Source organism: Silene latifolia, chromosome 4 (assembly GCF_048544455.1).
Source record: "Silene latifolia isolate original U9 population chromosome 4, ASM4854445v1, whole genome shotgun sequence".
NCBI classification, from domain to species: Eukaryota; Viridiplantae; Streptophyta; class Magnoliopsida; order Caryophyllales; family Caryophyllaceae; genus Silene; species Silene latifolia.
The window spans coordinates 86,420,347-86,436,525 of NC_133529.1; the positions used below are offsets into that span (position 1 = coordinate 86,420,347).

The 16,179-nt window shown below is 37.6% G+C and overlaps 1 non-coding gene across 1 annotated transcript; it reads left to right on the top strand.

Annotated features, from left to right (window-relative positions):
- Positions 1–214: 214 nt before the first annotated feature.
- Positions 215–321, top strand: LOC141654419 (small nucleolar RNA R71). The gene has a single exon (XR_012547980.1). It is a non-coding gene; the product is annotated as a small nucleolar RNA R71 (small nucleolar RNA).
- The last annotated feature ends 15,858 nt before the right edge of the window (positions 322–16,179 follow it).

Sequence of the window (16,179 nt, forward strand, 5' to 3'; positions counted from 1 at the left end):
CAATTGAGTAACGGAGTCCACTTCATGCTTTCCTCCTCTAGTAGCCTTGCGAGGTCTACTATATTATGAGTTATGGACCGCCATTTCCTCAATTTTGTTCCAAGTTTGATTGTCATCAACATCGGTGAACATTCCATTTGATCCCATGTTAAGAATGTTCCTTGAATCTTCATATAGACCGTTCCAAAATTGTTGTACCAAGAACCACTCGCTAAGTCCATGATGAAGACATGAGCGACAAATTCCCTTGAATCGCACCCAAGCTTCATACAAAGATTCTTCATCTCTTTGCTTAAAGCCCGTGATTTGAGCTCTTAGCATGTTAGTCTTTTCCGGTGGATAGAACTTTTTGTAGAAAGCTAGAGCCAATTTCTTCCAAGAATCAATTCCGAGAGTAGCCTTATCAAGGCTTTTCAACCATTGTTTCGCGGTGCCAATTAGAGAAAAAGGAAATAAGACCCATCGAATTTGGTCTTGAGTTACACCGGTTTGAGAAATCGCATCACAATAGTCGCAAAAAGCCTCCATATGAGAATGAGGGTCTTCACTAGGCATCCCCCCAAATTGGCTTCTTTCTACTAATTGGATAAATGCGGATTTGGCAATAAAATTTCCGGTTAGATGTTGTGGTGTGGGAGTACCATTGGGTAGGTTCTCCTCGGTGGGTACGGAATGTGATGAAAACTTAGGCATTGTGGGTTGATTTTGTGTTGGATTTTGTGTTGGGTTCTCCTCACCTTCTCTTGCAAAAGGGTTGATGAACTCAATAGTATTTGGTTGAATAACCTCACTAATACCTCTCAAAGTTCTCCTAGCAAGTCTTCTATTGGTTGTCAAAGTCCTTTCAATTTCACGATCAAAAGGTAACAAGTCACCTTGTGACCTTCTAGACATGCAAAATATCAAACAACTTGAAAACAATTAGAACAAACCTTGAGGAGTTTTACTTCCCAAAGGCAAAGAAAGACACAACTAATAACAGTACAAGAAAATCTAAATCAAGTTAACACCGTCCCCGGCAACGGCGCCATTTTAGGTCGGATCTAAATCTTTCGGTTACTTGTCGTTAGGAGCACCTAGACCAAAACACAATTTATAACTTCACCAACAACTCTACAATTAGTAAAGAGGCAAGTAAAGTTCGGATCCCAAGGGACGGGAATTGAGAATAGATTTCTATTGCAACTAGTGGTGTCTTAAGGGTGTCACAATTGGGGTTTGAATAGAAGATCGCTAAACTAAATAGCAATGAAAGTAAACAAGCAAGATGAGTTAAAAGGGATGTAAACAATTGATAAAAGGCACTAGGGTGTCAAGGGGTCATAGGGGATTCATGGGAATTGATCATACAAACATGTTCTCAAATTATAAGCAAGCAATTATTGTTGTGATGGATCGAGTTGGTTTATATCTTACAATCCTAGGAACGTTTGGGTCCCGAAGCCGAATCGATTAGATTGTACAACACCTACAAGTCGACTTAGTCTTCCCTACTCAACAACATGCATGGTCTAATGAGACTCGAGTTGGTTTATGTCTTACAAGTCTCATTGAAAAGATAGGTGATGGGTAAAAAATGCAAGGATTCATAGGCTCGCATTTCATCAAACATAACATGTGCATAAGTTGAGATCATAACTGATACGGTCTTTATGTATCAAAAATAAATACCTAAGTACAACTAACTAATAGCTAGCAGTAAGCAGGGTCGATCTCCACAGGGAGGCTATTTTGCTAATTATCTGTTTAACTCAGTCTGTCAGAATGTCACAGAAAAGGGGTTTAAATGTGATTTTCTAAACTAATAAGAATAAGGAAAAGAGAATAAGAGAAGGGGATTAACCAGATAGAGAGAAACAGCTAAGACAAACGGTTCACCATAATCATCCGGTCAAGTAATCTAGGTCTCAGGTCAATGCAAATACGGTCTAAGGGGTAGCGAACGTCACCTTTCAGTCCTTAATTCACCCTAAAGTGTAAACAGCTTAACTTTCGTCCTCACTGCAATACCCTATTGTTCGCCACTTGTCTCGCCTCTTCCAACCTTTCGGTCCAGGTCGAGGATCACTAAGAAATAAATGCCTAATTGTGTCAACTCAATCAGACGGATACAATTAACTGCAGCATTTAACCAACAAAGACAATACCAGCATTAACCCAATAAATCGATTACTTTCCCTTCATAATTATGGATCCCCTCTAGTCTTAGCAGAGGGGAATTAGCTACTCATAAATAATGAATTTATAATAACAAGAAAGAGATAATTGGAATTCAACATTATAAAAGACTAATAAGAATTGAATTAAAGTAAGTACGATAACTAATATAGGGAAGAAGGGATTAGAGCAATAAAAAGGATTAAAGGATTGAAGAAGATTAATAATACCAATATAATCTGAATCCGAGTAGCAAAAGTATAAGGAAGAACAAAATCCCAAAGAACAGTAACCTAAGGTAGAAATGAAATTGAACGAGAGAAGAGAAGAGAAATACAATTGATCCGAAAAATAGAGAAATGAAGAACAAAGCAGTCGTCCTTTTTCTCTACTTCCTCCAGGGAATGAATTGAATGCTTATTAGGTCTAAACTACTCTTATTTATACTAAGTAGTATTATTATTAATCTAATTATTCTCGACTAAAATCTTCTCGCTGTAGCTAGTACTCGATCGACCATATATCTACTCGATCGAGTACTTTTCCTGCTTTGCGCACTGAACTTCAAACGGCTGCCATTTCTTCGTTACTTGGGCAAATAGGGCGATTCCGGTGGCGTTGGAAAGCTAAGAGGACAAACTTTCATCTCCAATTAGAATCACCTGAATATCTGTTATAGAACTCGAGATATGGCTCTCCAAAGTAGGCACTAGCAATTTGAAGTTCTTCCTTAGCTCGCCTAGCTATCTTTCTTCTTTGCGCATCCCAAAATAGCTACATTCCCGCTCCAAATTCACTCTTCCTCCAAATGCATGCTAAACGGACGGTAAAAGGCTCGATTTAGCTCCTCTTCGGTTAATTCCTGCAAATTACATAAAACGAACCAAAGTAGGATATTCAGGGGTATTTGTAGCTAGATGCTACATAAATAGTACAGAAATGCGTGTAAAAATGAGGTAAAAACCTTATATAAAAGACACGCATCAAATCTCCCCAAACCAAACCTTTGCTTGTCTCCAAGCAAATATGAATGCAACTAAGAAACAATAGTGGAACGGGACCAACGCATCGGCTACAAATCACCCACTAAAACCAATTTAATGCAATAACTGACAGAGTGGCAAATGAGAAGTGCAAACGAGTTAAATCAATGTTTCGAACTTACTGAACCGTCGACCTTGCAAGATTCAAAAGATTCGGACTCTCACGGGTCGCTCGTCACTCAAAATTAGGCACAAGGTGAGTATATATGTGAAAGATAGGAAGAAGTAAAGACACTCACCTAGCTCGACCTATAAGAACATGCATGCAGTTAACATGAATAAAGTGCTACAACCGTACATATGCATTCCAACCATAGTAATGACCAAGACACATGCCGAGGACTTACATTTGGGTAAGTGAGGTAATGGGTAAGAAGGGGCTAAAATGAATTTGGATATGTGGGGTTAATAGCCAGGCTAGCAACAACGAATCCAAATATAAACTGCATCCCAACTTCGTACTCAATATAGCAAGATGAAACGGTGCAAAACTATGCACTAAACTCACAAAACACCAGGAATCGTCAACTCCCCATAAGATATAAATAAGACTTGGGAGTGAAAATCTTTGTACAATTCTCATTTCTTTTTCACATGATTTTTTTCTTTCTTTCTTTTTCTTCTTTTCTTGTTTCGTTTTTTTTTTCGTTCTCTTTTTTCATTTTTTCAACAATTCTTTTATTTCATTCCCTTTGATTCTTCCACCATCCTCTGAAATCAGATAAAATAACCATATTGCAATAGCACATTCCAACAACTACTCGTCACTAGCTCGGCTAGGGTAGGAAGTATTATAGAAAGTAGTTAATAGGACAAAAAGGCAATTTGGCTATGTGGGGTTCATGGGTAGAATGAAATAAGGAACCGCTCTCCTAACATGTGTCACCATCCACAGACCGAATGCATACAGGTATTAAGAAGACTAGACTCATGCTTATGCAAATTGATGTTACATGCCTTAAATAGAGCACTACTCACATCCTAAATGAAACCGGTCATGAATGTCACCAGTTTATAAAGCTCTAACCTTAGAATGTAATGTAGCTTGCCGACATATTGAATCAAGTCTATTCGTTCAGATAAGAGAGAAACAAAAACTCGTAGATTATGCACATAATCATGCCAACTAAATGTCAAGAATATGCAGGGCTCAAGTAAGGATTCAAAGTAGCGTCAATGTTCAAGCGTTCCGACTTAAATTAAACATGAAATTTTTGAAAATTTTATGATTTATATGATTTTTATATGATTTTTTTTTTGAATTAATTAAAACAACAATGCATGCGAGAATAAATAAACGTGCAAGCAAAAATGCAAGAAACATGCAGACACAGATATGGATGCATACCTCCCCAAACCAAACCGTACAATGCCCTCATTGTACCAAAAATAGGGAAAGAAATGCAAACTGAAGAGGAGAGGATAAATGGAGTCGGAAAAACTTACAAAACGTCATATAGAGGGACCTCCCCAAACCGACCATGAACATGGGAGGTCAAAGAAAGTCAAACAATAGCTCCATAGACTAAAAAAGAAATTTGGGAGTCAAAACTACTCGATCGAGCACTTGGAACAACTCGATCGAGTGAACTGGTGCTTGGAAGGACTCGATCGAGTAGAAAACCACTCGATCGAGTAAGCATGATTTTGATTTTGGTCGATCGAGGACAATATCACTCGATCGAGTGAAAACTGTCTCAAAAAAGTGCTCGATAGAGCACAAAACCATTCGATCGAGTACTTTGACCTGCAAAACACGCATTTAAAGCAAGGAAATACATGGGAAGTTCGTAAAACAGCGTATAAAGTTCAACAATAAGCTTAGGAAAAATAAACAGTTCAACAGAAGTACAATAAAACAGTCCGGGCTGCCTCCCGGATCATCCAACAGACAAATCGATTTGCCTACTACTAGGCCTCGATGTACTGTGTAGCTTCAAAGAATCGTCAAGCGGACATCCGGCCTCCAAAACTTGGCAATGTAAGAATAGCAGCTTCCCACAGCATCCGGGTCCCAATCTTTCACCTCATCAAGCAGCTTTTTCCTAGACGGTGTAGCTTTATCAACACCTCCTCCTGGGTCGTCTATCCAGGTAGTTCCCGATTCCAGACTCAGAGCATCCATCTCGCCTCTCGGATCTGTGAACTTGTCAAGACCTGTAAAAAGAGAAACAAAGCAATGTTCCTCCAATTCGCTCCCAGAATGGGGCAGAGGTGTTACAACAGCAGCGACAATATGTGACTCAGAAGAACTATCAGACGGTATATCAAAGGACTCTTCATGAGGGATATCCTCACATGGCGTGATGTGCATGGGTTCCCTAGGGTCATCAGACTTAGTAAAAACCAAGTCCTCCCCTCCGACATGAAAGGTAAGTGTCCCAACCCCGACATCGATAATTGCGCCAGCAGTGCACAAAAATGGTCTTCCCAAAATAACGGGAATGTTACGGTCCTCGGGTATATTTAAGACAATAAAATCTACGGGAATAAAGAAATTCCCGATCCTAATAGGTACATCATGTAGAGCTCCTTTGACCCGAACATAAGAATGGTCAGCTAGCTGAACAGTCGTTTTAGCGCGTGTGAACTTAGTCAACCCAAATTTCAAGGCAAGAGACAAAGGTAAAACGCTAATACTAGCTCCTAGGTCACATAAAGCACTATCAATTGAATGGGTCCCTATTGAACATGGTATAGAAAAACGACATGGGTCAGACATTTTGGGCGGGGTCCCATTTCGAAGAAGTGCACTACACTCTTCAGTCATAGCAACATTCATTACCGTCTTAACATCACTAATATCCTTCTTAGACCAATTAATTTGACCAATAAATTCAGAATAAGAGGGTACTTGGGCAATCATCACTTTGTAGTGATCAGCGACATTGAGATCTCGGATACGGTCCAGGAATGCACGATGTGGTAGCAATTGTTGTGGATAAGGAACTTGAACAGAATACGAGTTGACTATATGTTCCTTTTTATCGTCATTAGAAATAGGCATTATTAACGTATCAGTGCTGTCCATAGCAAGGCAATTCGATCGAGGTATCACAGTACTCAATCGAGAGCTTTCTTCACTCATATTGCTCGATCGAACAGTCACAGAGACTGTTCGATCCAGATTTTGTTCTTCAGCCGTGCTCGATCGAACAGACTTTGTGACTGTTCGATCGAGGTTCTCCTTTCCAACAGTGATCGATCGAACATTATCTGAGTCTGTTCGATCGTGGTGATCCCTTCTAGCTTCGTTCGATCGACCTATGTTAGTCACTCGATTGAGTGATTCCTCCTGTACAGGGTTTAAATCTTCGCATAAACTCTTGAAGTACGATAGGAATTTGTCATCCGAGTCATAGAAATCATTCACAACATTGGGTGACACGGGTTCTTCATGAGACGGAATGGTGTCGGTGTTGATAGCATACACCGTCTCATATTGCTCTTGGATTTGCTCGACAGCTAGTTGGTTCACCCAAGCCTGTAGCTTCTGTATACGGATGGCAAATTCCTCACCAAGTGCCCTTATCATTGACTTAACTTCTTCAGCCTCATCATTCCGAGCAAGTGGGGGAATTGGTTGCGGTGAGAAAGAATAACAAGGTGGTGGATAGCCTTGTTGCAGCAACGGTTGTGGTCTAGGCCTTAGTGGAGGAGCAGCCTCATAGTGATTACCACAACCCCAAGATTCTTTCCTCTCCCAATTAGTAGATCTTTCAGTTTGAGCTTCAAACTGAGCAATAAGTCGAGAGACAGACGTCATCTTGGCAAAGGGGTCGAAGGTACTCAAGCCTTCCCTTCGACAATCTCTTTCTAAAATCTGTCTAATAGACCTGTAAGACCTATCAAAACAGCACTAAAGAAAAAGATAAGAACGGCCTCAAGGTACTCAGTCTTCCCTTGAGGATAAAAACAGACAAAAATAAAACAGATAAAAGCGTCGCCTCCCCGGCAACGGCGCCAAAATTTGATACAGTCGTTATGTATCAAAAATAAATACCTAAGTACAACTAACAAATAGCTAGCAGTAAGCAGGGTCGATCTCCACAGGGAGGCTATTTTGCTAATTATCTGTTTAACTCAGTCTGTCAGAATGTCACAGAAAAGGGGTTTAAATGTGATTTTCTAAACTAATAAGAATAAGGAAAAGAGAATAAGAGAAGGGGATTAACCAGATAGAGAGAAACAGCTAAGATAAACGGTTCACCATAATCATCCGGTCAAGTAATCTAGGTCTCAGGTCAATGCAAATACGGTCTAAGGGGTAGCGAACGTCACCTTTCGGTCCTAAATTCACCCTAAAGTGTAAACAGCTTAACTTTCGTCCTCACTGCAATACCCTATTGTTCGCCACTAGTCTCGCCTCTTCCAACCTTTCGGTCCAGGTCGAGGATCACTAAGAAATAAATGCCTAATTGTGTCAACTCAATCAGACGGATACAATTAACTACAGCATTTAACCAACAAAGACAATACCAGCATTAACCCAATAAATCGATTACTTTCCCTTCATAATTACGGATCCCCTCTAGTCTTAGCAGAGGGGAATTACCTACTCATAACTAATGAATTAATAATAACAAGAAATAGATAATTGGAATTCAACATTATAAAAGACTAATAAGAATTGAATTAAAGTAAGTATGATAACTAATATAGGGAAGAAGGGATTAGAGCAATAAAAAGGATTAAAGGATTGAAGAAGATTAATAATACTAATACAATCTGAATCCGAGTAGCAAAAGTATAAGGAAGAAAAAAATCCCAAAGAACAGTAACCTAAGGTAGAAATGAAATTGAACGAGAGAAGAGAAGAGAAATACAATTGATCCGAAAAATAGAGAAATGAAGAACAAAGCAGTCGTCCTTTTTCTCTACTTCCTCCAGGGAATGAATTGAATGCTTATTAGGTCTAAACTACTCTTATTTATACTAAGTAGTATTATTATTAATCTAATTATTCTCGACTAAAATCTTCTCGCTGTAGCTAGTACTCGATCGACCATATATCTACTCGATCGAGTACTTTTCCTGCTTTGCGCACTGAACTTCAAACGGCTGCCATTTCTTCGTTACTTGGGCAAATAGGGCGATTCCGGTGGCGTTGGAAATCTAAGATGATAAACCTTCATCTCCAATTAGAATCACCTGAATATCTGTTGTATAACTCAAGATATGGCTCTCCAAAGTAGGCACTAGCAATTTGAAGTTCTTCCTTAGCTCGCCTAGCTATCTTTCTTCTTTGCGCATCCCAAAATAGCTACATTCCCGCTCCAAATTCACTCTTCCTCCAAATGCATGCTAAACGGATGGTAAAAGGTTCGATTTAGCTCCTCTTCGGTTAATTCCTGCAAATTACATAAAACGAACCAAAGTAGGATATTCGGGGGTATTTGTAGATAGATGCTACATAAATAGTACAGAAATGCGTGTAAAAATGAGGTAAAAACCTTATATAAAAGACACGCATCAATAACAAGCAAGCAAATAAACCATGAAAGCATATTAATTTAAGCATGAATCATTCCCCATGTTGGTTTCCCCTAATTACCCATTAATCCTAGCTAAGGAAACTACTCACTCATTATCATGTTGAACATGCTAGCAAGGTTGTCAATCATACCAACAAAGTGAAACATGATGAATAAATGAAAGTAATTAGCAATAATTAAAAAGGGATTAAGAGAATTATACCTACTAATGATTCCAATCACTAGTACAATTAATGCAATTGGCATCGGTTATAAACAGTGATTGGCATCGGTTCCCAACCGATGCCAATGCGGGCGATGCCAATGACATTTTTTTGAATTGGCATCGGTTCATGAACCGATGCCAATTTACACATATTGGCATCGGTTGTTATTCAATTGGCATCGGTTCTAACCGATGGCAATTTACACATATTGGCATCGGTTGTACCATAAAAACCGATGCCAATTTTCCATTATTGGCATCGGTTGTCACTTAGGAACCGATGTCAATCATCAATTACAACAATAAAAAAAAATTTGTGCCTAACCAATAAATAAGTTATTGGCTATAGAAATTCGACAATCATACCTGCATTATTTTATTTTCTAAACGCTATAGAAGATTCGACAATTTATAAATTGAGCAATCCAAATTTCATAAGTTCAATACCAACAAATCCAAATAAAATACAGCCATTCAAGGAATTGTATCCCGCAACAAAATGACATACATATAAATCCTTAACTATTCGAGTATCTAGATCAACCGTTCACTCATATATAGACCTCAATAAGCTGCTTTGCTTGTGATGTTATCATGCGTGTGTTCGGCCCCATGTATTGCAGCATCTGTTCTTCTTTGACACCCCCTAAAGAATATTAACGGTGTGCACACAACTTTAGAGAATAATCAAGTAAAAGAGACACACATAACAAACTAATTTTAGGTTACTGAAATCATTTCAGTTTAGTCTCTTAGTAGCCGCTTAGTCAGAACTACTACAATAAAAATACAGAAACAATGAGCATTTTTTACCCTAATATAGTCTCTTAGTCAGAATGCTTCTGACATGCGCAAGATCACCTCTACTTCTCCCATGCTCTTGTTTGAGATTTAGGTTCATGCCAAACAATCACAATCACTGCTAAGACACACAAGGACATATGTTAGCCTTTGTCATTGCAACCCCAACACAACAAAGTCGATGGTAAAGTTTGACCACACATTAAATAACAAAAACCAATTTGAGTTTCTCAACAAAGCGTCAAGTTCTTTCAACAAAGCTGCGAATGGTAGCTTGTCAATGCAGAGTAACACTTGTGAGGGCAACAAATACATTTATACATTGATGAGTCTAGTCAATAAACTGTAAGCAATGGTATACACTTACAACGATGGGCGAGCTTCTCGTAAACTTATATATGAAAAGCCCACATTGTCATCCTGAGAAAAAGTAGTAAGGTATAATGGACCAATTTAATTTTATAACATGTAATTTGTAGTCTGGCAATAATAATTACTTTAGAAAGGATAATGAGCTTTCTATAAATGAAAAATTGGACTAAATAAGATGAAATGTTTAGCTAAACAACTAGCACAAGAAAGTTGGACTAGACCAATTAACAATAATCCAAACCTCCCTTACCCTTTGCTCCATCTCATTTCCAATTAACAACAATCTTTATACAACATATTTATTCACTCAGATCTTCAGTTAATGAAGAACTGGTCAAATGTTTTTGGCATTCCTCGTCACATGTACAAAGTGTGTTTCAATAACCAATAATTATTGAATTAATCCCATAGACTATGAAACTGACATGTAGAAATAAGTTGAAAAGAATCAGGTAAAGAGAAACACCTACATGTTTTTTTGCAGCCTTGCAGGTCATTGTGGCATCACAAGTGAAACAGCTTGAGCTTAGGGGCTAAGGTTTTCCCTTAATCATCAGCACTCTATTCAGCTGAGAATTTGAGAGAGAACCATCAGGATTATGAAAAAGGTTTCAGGCTAATTTATATTCAAGCACGTAATGGATTAAAGCAAAAAAATAAAAAAAATAAACAAACTTTTAAGGGTTACAGGACAAAGAGTTAACAGTGTTCCCATTCAACAACTACAACTAGTTGAGTCTTTAACTAGTGCGGTGTATTAAAATTTAGTATCCTTACCTAGCAGCATATACTTTTAAGTATCATTCTAACAATCAAATGCAACTATGCAAGTGGAACACTCCCTAGAGTAACATACCGATAGAATCAAGACTTGGTTATAAAGGAATAATAGCCCCTAAATGTGAAATAGGCCTATGTGATGACTTAAATCCTGTAACACTGCAAAACCAGCCGGCAAGTGTACACCTCCAATAGCATCAACACCTGCCAATGACAAAACCGGCAATCCATCATCATTAATATTGAAAAGAAGAGGTGAAAGAAAAAAGATAAACATAACAACTGGTGCTGAGACGCATTGCTAAATTTTTTTACCGGAAATCGAGGTGAAATAAAATGATATGGAATCGGTTGAAAATGGTAAAAACAGTTGTTAGAACAAAAAAACCCTAACTAGTGAAAGAAAACCATATAAATATGAAATCAGAACATGTTTAGCGTTTCCGAAATTAGCGGAGTTGTTAATTTTCCGATTACTAAACAAGATGATAAGTGGAACAAACTTTTATAGGCGACATGCCCAACCAACACTCGACCAGCAGGTCATTATTTCCTGTCACATGTGTTCGAGAAATCAACTAATAGCCCTAAACTCACTATATATAAGTTTGGATCCAATAGAGAATGCTCACATTAGATGAATTCAAGAGGTCTATTTATCAGTTCGTCTTTTATTTCGCAATTTTAATCTTCATTGACTACATAAAGAGGTATATAATTTTTCCCCCCACCCACCCGTCTTATCAAAAGGAAAAACAGAAGATCATTGCAAATGACTGCATTGTTGGAAATCATTATCTCATTATTAACATATTCATATATGTTCTAATTAAGTTAGTCATAAAATTAATTACTAAATCTTATGCATGCAAACATCAATAAAATAAGATAAGAAAACATTTTCTCACCATATGAATTTCGGTCAAATGGGCACCAACAAGATCTCCTTCTTGTTAGTTCTTGAGCTTTCCAATATTGGATGAACATACATGACCTCAAAATAGAAGCCCTCCAATTAGTTGCACCCAAGACTATCCCTTAAACCCACAAACTAATATGTACTAAATATTTATATTGTGGGTTACCTTAAAATTGATTACTAATACTCATATATTACATTGATAATTTTAGTAATCTTTTGAACAAATTTGAATCAAAAATTCATCCTTTTTGATGAAGATTAAGGAGAGAACAATTCATGAACTTTTGCATGTGTTTTGAATGGTAGAGTGTGATAATAATAAAAGAACAAAAGCCCTCTAATTAGAAGAGAGGCCACACGGTTTGGTGAGGCAAAAGGGACCAATATATGGTCCTTCACTTTTCTTTTTTGTTCTTTTCTATACCTTAGGCTTGTAAGGCTAGTTGTAGGTTAGTGATCATTGCTTATTTTATCTCATAAAATAATTCACCCACTAACTCCCTTTACACTCTTATTTCGGCCCATCTTTATAAAATGGACTACCATTTTATTTTTGTCAATTTGTCATTTGTCACACAATATGTCACATGTAGTATGATACATGTTACTAATTAATTAAATGCATATTTATCACATAAATATCATTTTAGAAATTAATTAAATTACATTCAACAAATTTGACTAGTGATACTTGATCACATAAATAAAATGGGTCATATAATTATAATTCACAATATCTTGTAATTATAATCAACCATTCATTCTTATCTTTATTGTTTCTCAAACAATAAACAATTTTAGTAATAAAGCATTTTATTTACTAAAATAAATCTTATTTAATCCCATTACAATAAGATATCAATATTCTCTCTCACAAATTGAATTGTTCAATTTTAAGGAATTAATTAATCTGTATCGGTATACATTTAATTAACCTTTTCAATTAAGGGAATCGTCCTTTAGGTGTGACCTCAAGGGATCAACTGATCACCACCGTCGCACGACAGTAATGCAAACTCTAGCCAGCCAATCATTACCGATAAGTGTGGACCAGATGACTATATATATTATGTATCATCCCTTCCGTATTCTTGTAATGAGATTTAATAATGATATTTAAATCATGTGATCGCACCATTGTTGAGGACACATTTCCCAATATGCATGCTACTTCATAGTTATCAAATTCAGCTGCTTGCTAACTTGGTTTCAGCAAACTATTAACACTAATCCAAAACCAGATCCCTTCATGAACAACACCACAAACTAATTACATCTTTCAATCGCAAAAAAAAAAAAAAAAAAAAAAAAAAAAAAAAAAGATAATAACTTACCAGAACTTCTTTTTAAAAAAAAATCTGCAAATTACAAAAAACTAAAAAAGGATGAACATAAGTAAGGGTTAATGTAGACTAACACAACCAACAAACAAATTAGATTAAAAACAAAATTAATTAGGATTACGAATTTGGGGACGATAAATTAGGGTTTGGAATTTTACCGGCAAGTTGGTTGGGAGCCATGGTCAGAGCGTCAAATGGAAGCGCCGACAACGTTAGCAAGGGTGGCGAGAAGGGAGTGAGACGTGCGTGGTTGAGGAACTGAAAGGAGACGAGGGGTTGTGAGATGGCGAAGGAAATGATGGTGGTAGCGGTGGTCTGTAAGGGTAACAGAGGCGGTGAAGGGAGTGAGATGAGCGCGGTTCTAAGAGACCGAGTGTTGTGGTGGTGGTGGTTGTAGGGGGAGTGGGTAAGGCGTCGTGTAGATGAGGGGAAGGGGTTTAGGGTATAACCCTAAAAATATGAGGACCGAGGTTCATGGGCTTTTGTTAATAAAAAAAGGACTTATTAAATTGACATCAGTTGTTAGTAGTAGCCGATGCCACTGTCCAAGAAATAATAATCGCATCGGTTATTTAGTAACAACCGATGCCAATATTACCTTAAATTGAATTTGGCATCGGTTATTAGTAGAACCGATGCCATTGTGCCGATGCCAATTGCCTTATTTCTACTAGTGAATAATAAAGCAAAGAATAAAAGAAGTACTTGATGCTTGATTTGGAAGGTTGTCAATCTCCCAATAATAACCCAAATAATCTTCAATTACCCAAAATAAAGGATGAACAAGAGAGAGATTAAGGAAATAAAACTTGTATTAAAACTTGATTAAATGTTGATTATAAGATTAAAGAGAGATTTGATTGATATTAACTACACTAAAGATTGCTAAGAAGAACATGCTCTTCTAATTAGACTAATGGGGTATTTATAGTGGGGATTAGGTGGATGAATTAGGGTTAACTAAGGGCTTAAATGACGATTAAGTCCCTTGTTGAGGAAACGCCGGTCTTTTTGGAAAGACTCCGGTCTCTAGGGAGACTCCGGTCTCTAGAAAAAGATGTGCATCCTTCCTTGAAGCCTGAAGAAGACGAAATGGGTCTGCCTGGGAATCCGGGCGTCTTTAGCACGGGACGGGCGGATTTGGTGGTTTCTGCCCGGGCGTCTTGTGGAGAAGACGGACGTCTTCTGGGTGGTTTTGGCCGGGCGTCTTCTGGAGAAGCCGCTCGGATTGTGGCTTGGTGGACGGGCGTCTTCAGGGGAAGACGCACGGATTGCTGGGCAGTCTCGTTTCTTCTTCTTTTTCTTCATAAAATCCTTGGGGATTTCCTCGGGGATGCAAGGATCTTTTCTCATCATTGCCCATCTACTATAGTATGTACAAAGGCCTTCTAATCTTGTCTCTCCTTGATGCTTGGTCATTTGAATTCAATCAATTTAGTCTCATTTTGCCATGAAAATGCAAGGTTTGCACTCCTTTCCTACCAAGGGATCAAAACCTCAAAGAATATGCAAAACAAAGAACTAAAGACAATAAATGACCCAAATATGCACTAAAAAGCATGGGAACAAGGCTAATTCGGGGACTAAATATGCTCTAATTATGGTCACATCAGCATGATCAAGGTGCTCTTCACAAAAACAACTAGGTTTGCATGGCTAGCAATTAGGTAAATGATTATGCTTTCCACTTAAAATTAATCAACACAATATTTAGCCTAATACACCCTCTATTTTGGTCCATTTAAGATAAAATGGATTCCATTTTATCTTTGTCAATTTGTCACATGTCACAAGTCATGTAAAATTGTTATGCATTTTTAACATATTAAAAATCAACGCATTAATAAAAATACGTCATGTACAAAATTGACATAGTAATTCATAATTACTTGTACCAAAATGATTTACCAATTATAAATCACAACATCTTGTATTTATAATAAATTATTCATTCAAATTTAATTGTTTCCGTAAACAACAATTTCATCTAAGTAATAAAACAACTCGATCACTTAGACCGTAGCTTATTTAATCAAATTATAATGAGATACGTAAATATTACTTCCAAAACCGTCCGTCAATTTTAAGTAATTTAATTAATCCGTATCATCATACGATCAATTAAATAATCAATTAAGAGTGTTACCCTTTAGGTATGACCTAAGGGGATCAACTGATCACCACCGTCGCACGACAGTAATGTCAAACTCTAGTCAACCAATCATTACCGATATGTGTGAACCAGTTGACAGTAAAATATTACTTCCCAATTGTATTCTTAAAATGAGACTTAAACATGTGATCATCATGATCGACAATTGTGATCGCATTATTGTCGGAGGACACATATCCCAACAATCTCCCACTTGTCCTCGACAAGTGTGCGTCACCAATTCTCTTGTCCTATTACTATCTCCCACTCAATGCAAGGTGTCTTTCAGGTCGTACTTGCAAGTGATCATATCGAGAGTGGTTTCCTCGATCTGGAGAATAACTGATTGACCGGATTTATCTACCATAGATATCTTCCGAGCGTGGCCACGCATTTCCAGTTCATTACTCCTCGAGTGGCCCTGAGATATTTTTATAACCCTGACTAGGGGTGGACAATTCCTATCGCACTTATTCCCTTCGACTAGCCACAACCATCATAACCCAAAAGCCCATTTGACCCCATTTACGAAGGTCGTAGTAACACAAATCAAAGTTAATCTGAAACTGTGCCATCTTAGGCGAACAATCGACTCATTAGAATACTATAGTAGCTCTCGCCACGACCAGGCTATATAAATTTGCCAGAACTCTATAAGCGGTCATAATGCCCGACAAAGTGTTCCTAACAGTCTGCCTATGTGATCGACTAGTCATCACACATGACTTCATGGCACTTGAACTTGCCATCAATCGCATCACACTCTAGTCACTTCGAGACGTCACCTCATCTAGGTAACTATGGGCGAATACAATGCTAATCCGTGTTCACTTTAACGGGGTTCAATTGTCTCTACAACCCGTTTGGATGTAACAAGGTATAAGGTGAGTTAATAATAACTCAAACGAC